General features: G+C 43.5%; 1 non-coding gene across 1 annotated transcript; it reads left to right on the plus strand.

Moving 5' to 3' along the window:
• The first annotated feature begins 7,181 nt into the window (after positions 1 to 7,181).
• On the plus strand, positions 7,182 to 7,258 carry Trnak-cuu. Its single transcript has one exon. It is a non-coding gene; the product is annotated as a tRNA-Lys (tRNA).
• The last annotated feature ends 1,255 nt before the right edge of the window (positions 7,259 to 8,513 follow it).

Consider the following 8,513-nt stretch of genomic DNA (forward strand, 5'->3'; position numbering starts at 1 on the left):
TACCCATAGTGCACTTGTGCACCCAGCACCTCTGGGAGAGGGCAGGCAAGTCTGCTGAACTCGGAGGCTCAGCTTCCAACTACTACCACAGTTACATTCTCCACTACTAGTTTTATTATGAAGATTAGCAATGTCTTCCTTCCTATCAACTTTCCTGACTCCAGGCCGCTTCCAGAGTGGAGGCCAGAAAATGTCTCAAATCAATCCCAAAAGCCCTCTTCTGTTGGTGGAAAGAGCTGAGGAGGTCGGGAGGACCCCTTTCATCATGTCTCTGAGTTTCTAATGTCACTCTTAAAAAGATTACTATATTAAACCTTTCAATTTTACATTAGTTTATATGCCTGATATCTATCTCATTATATCTAGTTCTATATCTGTCTGTCTGTCTATAGCTTGATATGCCTTGATCCTAGGAAAGGCTTAGTAATAATTTTTATGCCTATGACCCAAAGCTTGGGTGAGAAATTCTGCATCCCAGAAGCATCTTCCCACTCCTGGAGCATGTCTGGGGCTACTTCTCAGGCTTCACTTGTTAGAAGGAGGGGAGGAGCAAGACTGGGTTCTAGGTGGTTCTGTCCCTGAGAAATCTCTATAGGAACCAGACATGGCTGGTGCTTGATCACAGCGCTCTCTTAAAAAGTTTGGCAATGGCTCGCTTGCCTATTTGACAACTATCAAGTGCCCATGTGGCCATCACACAATATTAATAAAAGTGTACAAGATAAAACCTTGCTTGAACAGAGTTTACAGTCCAGGTCCAGGCTCAAAATAACCCATGCTAGTTGCAAAAAAGCCTATAATCAAGCAGTAGAGTGGGTATCTCACACCGCATGTTTGTAGGGGTCAGAATGCTGAGCCATTCGTGGTGGCAAAGGGAGGCGAGGAGCAGGCTGTGGACTTGCAGTGAAATGTTGCCTTGTGCAAGGCCCCTTTTGTCGTGTTCGGACTGAGAGACTCACAGGGCAGAGCTGTTTTAGGAGGAGGCAAGGACTTCACAGTATCCAGAGCCCATACAGGCTACGGGAAGCTTGGACAGAATCAATACCCACAGCCTCAGGCCTGGTTGGGTTTGGCCAGTGAAGAGTCTAGTGGGAGAGTGACATTTCACTGACCCTGCCCCGCCCTGCCCCGCCCCTCAGATCATGCTAGCTTGGTGTTCGTCTCTTTGCCAATCATTCCTTCTGGGTGCTATTACCCTGACCCTTTGCTTCTTCCGTCTCTGCTAGCTCTGGATGCTCACGCTCTCCCCTGCCTCCTTCCTACACCTTTGTCCTTGTAATAGCCCCTCTGCCAACAACGAGTTTACATTACCTGATTTCATTAACCCGTCTGTCTCCTGTTGGGACCTGACTTCTACAGATAAACTCAGACCCTGCGCTTAAGAAATCCACAGTCTAGTAAGAGAGCAAGGCCCAAATGAACCCACTCCTAACAAGAGGAAGAATGAAGGTTTGTGGGTAGAAGGGCTGAGATGGCTAAGATCTCGGGCCACCAGAGGGCCTTTCCAGTCATCCTGTGGGAGAAAGGGTGATGGGAATACTTAAAGCAGAACTTCCCTCCTGCCGCTCTAGTAGTTTGGCCGTGGCAGTATGAGTTACTGAAATAGCGTAGCAATGGCGTGTGCACCAAACCCATGCAGTTAGTGCTTTCCTCCCCCTTACCCCGGGGCCTCTGTTCCCTCACCCCGGAGCTTTTGCAGGAAGCAGCAGTCTCGGGCCCCCAGGAGACAATGGTTCTCTCCGTTTTTGCTTTGCTAGAGGGTGATTGCTGAGCTGCCTGGGAAAAAACGTAAGTGCTCGGCATCCAACAGACTCGAGATATTGCAGCTGGTACAGGACAAAGAACATCTTCAAGGACAGAAACTGGGTTTAATGGATGGCAGACAGAAGAGCCTCATCCCTGAGGGTTCTGTAAGAAGGTGTCAGGACCTCAGCGGAGAGCGACTGATGATGTATCGAAGGGACTGGACCTGGTCTCTAGTCACGTAGCCTTGACCATGAGCAGGTCTGAGTTGGTGCCCACCTATTCGGTCTGAACAGTCTTGTTAGTGATGGCCCACGGATGTGAAAGCCATCCCCAATGATGCATAGTGTGTCATATCCTGGGGAACTAAGTCAACCCCTGCTTGAAAACAGGATGCCTCATTAGTGACTAAACTTAAATTTGCCAGTAACACAGTGAGGTGGGGACTGAGCAAAGATTAGGATTCCCAGTGGAGCACATGTTGGTAACACAGATTGATAACTGTGCTAGCAGTGGGGCCAATTGGTTCTGACTCAATAATTCTTTCTCTTTTGGAACACTGGTGGGCTGAGATTAGCGTGAATGGCCTGAAGTCATAGCTGATAGGGGACCATCGTGTTCTAGTGATGAAATCAGTTTTGAAAGAGTTCTGAAGAATGCTTTTAAACCTCTGGCTTGATACCAGAAGACGTAGGCAGTGTTTGGAAAGAGAACACAAGTATGGCCTATTTATATCACCAACAATGATAATTTCTCTGAAAATCTAATAAATATGAAGAAAATGGGTTTATAAAAGAGGCCTTCAAGACAGGCATGGTGGTGCATGCCATCAATCCCAGCAATCTGGAGCAGAGGCAGGTGGATCTATAAGTTCGAGGGCAGCCACGTCTGCAGAATAAGTTCCAGGATAGCCAGGACTAGACAGAGAAACCCTGTCTCAAAAACCAAAAAGGAAAAAAGAAAGAAAGAAAGAAATGAAGGAAGAAAGAAAGAAAGAAAGAAAGAAAGAAAGAAAGAAAAGAAGACTTCAAAGCCTCAAAGCCTGTGTTCAGTTTTATTTCTAAACATAAACAGATGAACAAACAAAGCTGAAGAGAGAAAGAGCAGAGCCCAGGAGTTCCACAGTCCCCACTGAGAATGCTCTATTACTCAGAGGTCATGGTGGTTCTTTACAGTTGGGGTGCAGGGAGCATTAAATCTGAACACACTGCTGGAGAGAAGAGGGCTATACCTGCTTGATGAGGCCACTGAGAGAAGAACAGAATGGTTATGCCTATGTGGGAGTGAGTGTGGCAGAGGTCATTAAAACAGAGAGGGGACCGTGAAAGAATGAAAAGCAGGTTTTAAAAGAATGAGGTGTGTGTGTGTGTGTGTGTGTGTGTGTGTGTGTGTTGGGGCAGGGGCAGGGTGGAAAGATGGCTTAGCAGTTAGAAGCACTGTCTGCCCTTCCAGAGGACCTGGTTTCATTTCTAGCATACACACTGTGACTCACAACCATGTCTATCTCTATCCTCAAGGGACCCAACAGTCTCTTCTGACTTCTGTGGGCACCAAATACATGTGATACAAATACATACATACAATTAAAACACCCACATACATAAACAAAGGAACTTTAAAAACCAAATAAATTAAGAAGCAAAGCCTAAAGAAACAGGAGATTTGGAGAGAATTAGAATACATGGGATATGAAAATGGAAAGCAGCATCTGGGGGTAGAGGGTATAAGCAGATGGTGGGGGAAAATGGGGATTGATGGGGGGAATCAACCAAAACAAAGTTCCTATGAAAGTACGTAAGGAAATTTGTTATTTTGTATCTGAACTGAAAAGAAGTCTTCTATGTTTCTTGTAGACTGCAACAAATTATGGAGGCTTAAACCGTCACTAATTATTTCTTTGGCTCTGAAGGTCACTGCTGTGGGTCAATGGTCTTTTATCCTGTTCCTTGTATTATTTTTAATAAAACACTGATTGGCCAGTAGCCAGGCAGAAAATAGAGGTGGGGCGACAAGAACAGGAGGATGCTGGGAAGAGGAAAGGTCAGTCTGTAGACATCACCCAGACACAGAGGAAGCAAGATGAGAATGCCTCTCTGATGAAAGATACCAAGCCACATGGCTAACACAGACAAGAATTATGGGCTAATATAAGTTATAAGAGTTAATAAGAAGCCTAAGCTAATAGACTAATCAATTTATAATTAATGTAGACCTCTGTGTGTTTATTTGGTACTAAACGGATGTGGGACCTTGTAAACCTCAGTCAACAAATGGTGCCCAACATGTGGACAACTGCATCCACAGAAAATCTGAATGGCTATGGGACCGGGCGGGACAGAAACATCAGTCAACAGGTCACATATCCCAGAAGGGTTGAACTGGACTTAAAATAAAGGTGTCAGCAGTTTTACCCCCTCTAGAGACTCTAAAAAGAATCTATTTTTCTTGACATTTTTGTGCTTTTTTTATAATTGTATATGCTTGGCTGATAGCTTAGGCTTGTTGCTAACTAGATATTATAACTTAAATTAACCCATATTTCTTATCTATGCTCAGCCACATGGTGGTACCTTTTTTCAGCACAGCATGCTCATCTTGTTTCTCTCTGTGTCTCCTGGCAACTTCCACTCTCTGCCCTTCTTCTTCTCAGGGTCCTCTTGGTCTGGTTCTCTCTCCTAAACTTATCCAGTCAGCTCTTTATTAAACCAATACGAGCAACAAATATTCAGTGTTCCAAAACAATGTTCCAAAAACATTGTTCCACAGATTTCCCCCTTTTTATCTAATTAAAAAGGAATGTTTCAACTTTAACATAGTAAAACTATATATAACAAAAACAGTTATCAAGTAAGAATTTCAGCTATAATATCCAGTTTATTTGTACTTGGCAAAATTAGAGAAATTAGAGAAAATATTATTTATCTCGTCTTTGTGAGTCTAAAGTTTTATACTTAATTTATCATAACTAAGGAAAATTTTAAGTTGAATTATGTAGTCTTTAACTTTATCAAAGACCCCAGAAGGGTGTAATGTTACCTAATGAGAGGAACCTGAAGAGTCACCCAAAGTTCATCTGTAACATTGGGACATCCAACTTTGGGTTACAGGCCTAGTATACCTTACAGATATTTCTGAGAAGCAGGAAATGTTGAAGGACTGTCCTACTTTGTCTTGGCAAAAAAAAAATATTTTTCTTGTAATATGCTTATCCAGTTTTGACAGTAACTTTCAGTAATTGAAGCAAGGGCAGTTTCTTGCCCAGATAGCTGAATTTTGCCATAAAGAACGCAAACTCCATATGTAGGTTCTTTGATGTCCATCATCTTCTTTTCTTTCTTTCTTTTAAAATGATTTTATTTATTTATTATGTATACAACAGTCTGCCTCCATGTATGCCTGCGGGCCAGAAGAGGGTGCCAGATCTCATTACAGATGGTTGTGAGCCACTATGTGGTTGCTGGGAATTGAACTCAGGTCCTCTGGAAGAACAGTCAGTGCTCTTAACCATTGAGCCATATCTCCAGCCCCCATCTTCTTCTTTTGGAGTAAATTGGTGTTGTCAAGAACAAATGTGTTTCACTGTCATGAAAAGCCTTAGGTTATTAAATGTTTTAAATACTATATTCTGCAGGTCTTTGGAGTATTTGAAGACCATCTGCTTCTTAAGGCTGCCCAATTCTCTGGCTCAAGACCATCTTTCCTGCCATCTTCAAAACCAACGATACTGGGGCCTCATATTTCTTACATAGTCATTTCTCTGGTGACTCCTTCCACACATCAGGATCTTGAGATCCTATTGGGCCACTTATTATCTGTTTGTCTGTCCATCCATCCATTCATCTATCCATCCATCCATTCATCCATCCATCCATCCATCCATCCATCCATCCATTTATCCATCCATCCATCCATCCATCCATCCATTTATCCATCCATCCATCCATCCATCCACAGGCAACAGGATCCTTTCCATCTTCTCCCATCTCAGGGCATCTTGTTAGCAGACTTCATTTTGTCTGAAAACTCAATGCTTCTTTTCTGTAGAGATGTCTCTCTTCACAGGTTCTGAGGACTAGGATGCAGAGGCTTGGGTAGATTCTTCTGCCTGCTAAACTCTCAAAGTAGCTTTACTGTCAAGGACAGGATGAGAGTGGAGTTATGATGTATTTTCATTTCATTTTTCACAGTGGTTGAGAATGTCTTATAATTTTGTACTTTTTGTCTAGTAGAATCTCAAGAAACTTCTGTTACTTGCTCCTTACCTTTAGGATAGTCCATTCATAGAAGAAAGCAGTGTTACACACCAATTGTATTGTTCTCCACCCAGTGAGAAAGACAAATTAAATTGGCAGGCAGAGCAATCTTAATTTCGCTAGTGAAGTAATCACCTGTCCTTCCTATTCTGGTTTACCTCACTGAACTCTTAGGCAGCACTGTGAAGGAGTTGGAATGAAGTCTGTGTAGTGAGAAGCGGCGGGGCTGCGTCCCGCCACCTGGCCACCGCCTAGCTTTACACCCGAAATAATTACACGGAAACTGTATTCTTTTAAAACACTGCCTGGCCCATAGTTTCAGCCTCTTATTGGTTAATTCTCACATCTTCCTTTAACCCATATTTAGTAATCTGGGTAGCACCACGAGGTGTGGCTTACCAGGAGAGATCTTAACCTGCGTCCATCTCGGAGAGGAGAAGCATGGAGACTCACTATGGTGACTGCCTCAAGTGTCTCCCCCACTCTACTTCCTTGTTCCCACAATTCTGTTCTGTCTACTCCACCTACCTAATTTTCTGTCTCTTAAAGGGCCAAGGCAGTTTTCTTTATTAATTAACCAATGAAAGAAACATAGACAGATAACTCTCCTCCATCATTTCCCCTTTTTCTGTTTAAACAAAAAAGAAAGGCTTCAACTTTAACATAGCAAAATTACATATAACAAAACAGTTATCAAGCAAGTATTACAGTTACAATATTTAAATCTATTTTATCTTTTATCATAACTAAGGAAAGCTATAACTATCTATTTATTCTTCAACTCCATCAAAGACTCCAGAAGGATATAATGCTACCTAAGTAAACAAGAAATAAGTAACTTATAAAACTCTAGAAATGACAGAGACAACTCGCTGCCTGGACAGTCACCCAAAGTTCCTCTGTACCGTTGGGGCATCCATCTTCGGGCTTCAGGCCCACAGTATCCAGCAGACATTTCCATGAAGCAGAAAAATTCCAAAGACAGTTCAGTCATTTTCTGCTGTGTCCTGCAGAACGTCTCGCAGACTCTTTCACGAATCAGGAACCCTGAGAGACCATCTCACCTTTAGGCAAGTTCAGCAGTCCTCTCTCTGCAGGTTCTTTGTGTCCAGTTTATGCAACAGTCCAGCCAAGAGCAGTTTCTTGCCCAAATGGCTAACAAACTCCATAAGTAGCCTCTTTGATGCCCATCTTCCTAGCTCAGTCGGTAGAGCATGAGACTCTTAATCTCAGGGTCGTGGGTTCGAGCCCCACGTTGGGCGCCAGATGTACCGGCAAAGGTACCAGCGGTTATAGGGGTTAGGGAAATAACCACGATAGTCCTTTATAATAAATCAGTTTTAATACAAGGGAAAATAAGGAAACTTACAGAATCAAGGGTCCAGCGGAGCAGAAGGTACGCAGGGGAGAATCAAACGGGGCTCCTTCCGGCGCCCCGATCCTATTTAAGGGGTATGCTACTCCGCTGGGGCAGCCACGCCCCTGAACGCAGGGATTGGGCCAGCTGCCCCAACAGTCTGTTGTCTGTGTTTTGTACAGAGAAAAAGAATGTGCTCTCTTGTGTCACCCACAGGTCACTAGAGACTCAGCCATGGGCACATTGACCCAGGTTGCCAACCCAGTACCCTTCTACTCCGTGCTGACTATATTTCATTTCTTATTAGGCAGGTGAGGTTCCTGAATGTGAAGAAACCTTCTTTCTCCATCCCTCCCTTTCTCCCTCCTTCACTCCCTTTATTCTTCACTTACTTTTCTGGTCTAGGAGGTTCTTTTGGTACCTATTTTATCCTGTGATTTCATTTCTAGCTGATTCTGAGAAAGAAGATTAATTCTTTAGGTTTCACTCTGGCACCAGCCAGGGACAGTCCTCCCAGAGCCGAATAGTCCTCTGAGCTTTGACTCTCCTGCAGGCAGGTATTCTAAACTCTGGGCTTTTTAGTGTTAGTAACTGGGCTAGTCAGTTAAGACCTTCATTAAAGTCCAAGTACCTTTAAGATTATCAGATGCAAAGAGAACCAAGTAATCAACAGGGTCCTCCACTGAGTGTGCAATTATCTATCCACCCATCAACTTAAGACTCTCGTGAGTGTGCTCTGAGAAGTGGGGTTGTTCAAGGTCACTTGGCCAGATAGTGACAGCTGGTGCACCAAAAGCACTCATTTCCCAAGCTGCATCTGCCACAACCATCAAGTCTTTAACAGAGGACACCCCAAGAAGACAGGACAGCCAGGCCACAAGGGATGCTGAGCTGCAGCTTTTCCAAGATGTGGTTTCCTAAGCACTCAAGTCCCTGGAACTGTTGACACTAAGAGATTCAATGGCAGGAAGGCTGGGGCAGAGTTAGGGTTGAGGATAATGTTTAACTCTCAGTTTTGCTGTTATTATCCCAGGGCAAGTTAGATATATACTTTCAATTGTACATTCTTCTCTTTTTTTTCTTATTTCCTTTTTCTGGCAGGGGGCGGCAGTAACTGGGGATAAAACCCAGGGTTTTGTATATGCTAGGCAAAGGTTCTA

Source organism: Arvicola amphibius, chromosome 2 (assembly GCF_903992535.2).
Source record: "Arvicola amphibius chromosome 2, mArvAmp1.2, whole genome shotgun sequence".
Taxonomy (NCBI): Eukaryota; Metazoa; Chordata; class Mammalia; order Rodentia; family Cricetidae; genus Arvicola; species Arvicola amphibius.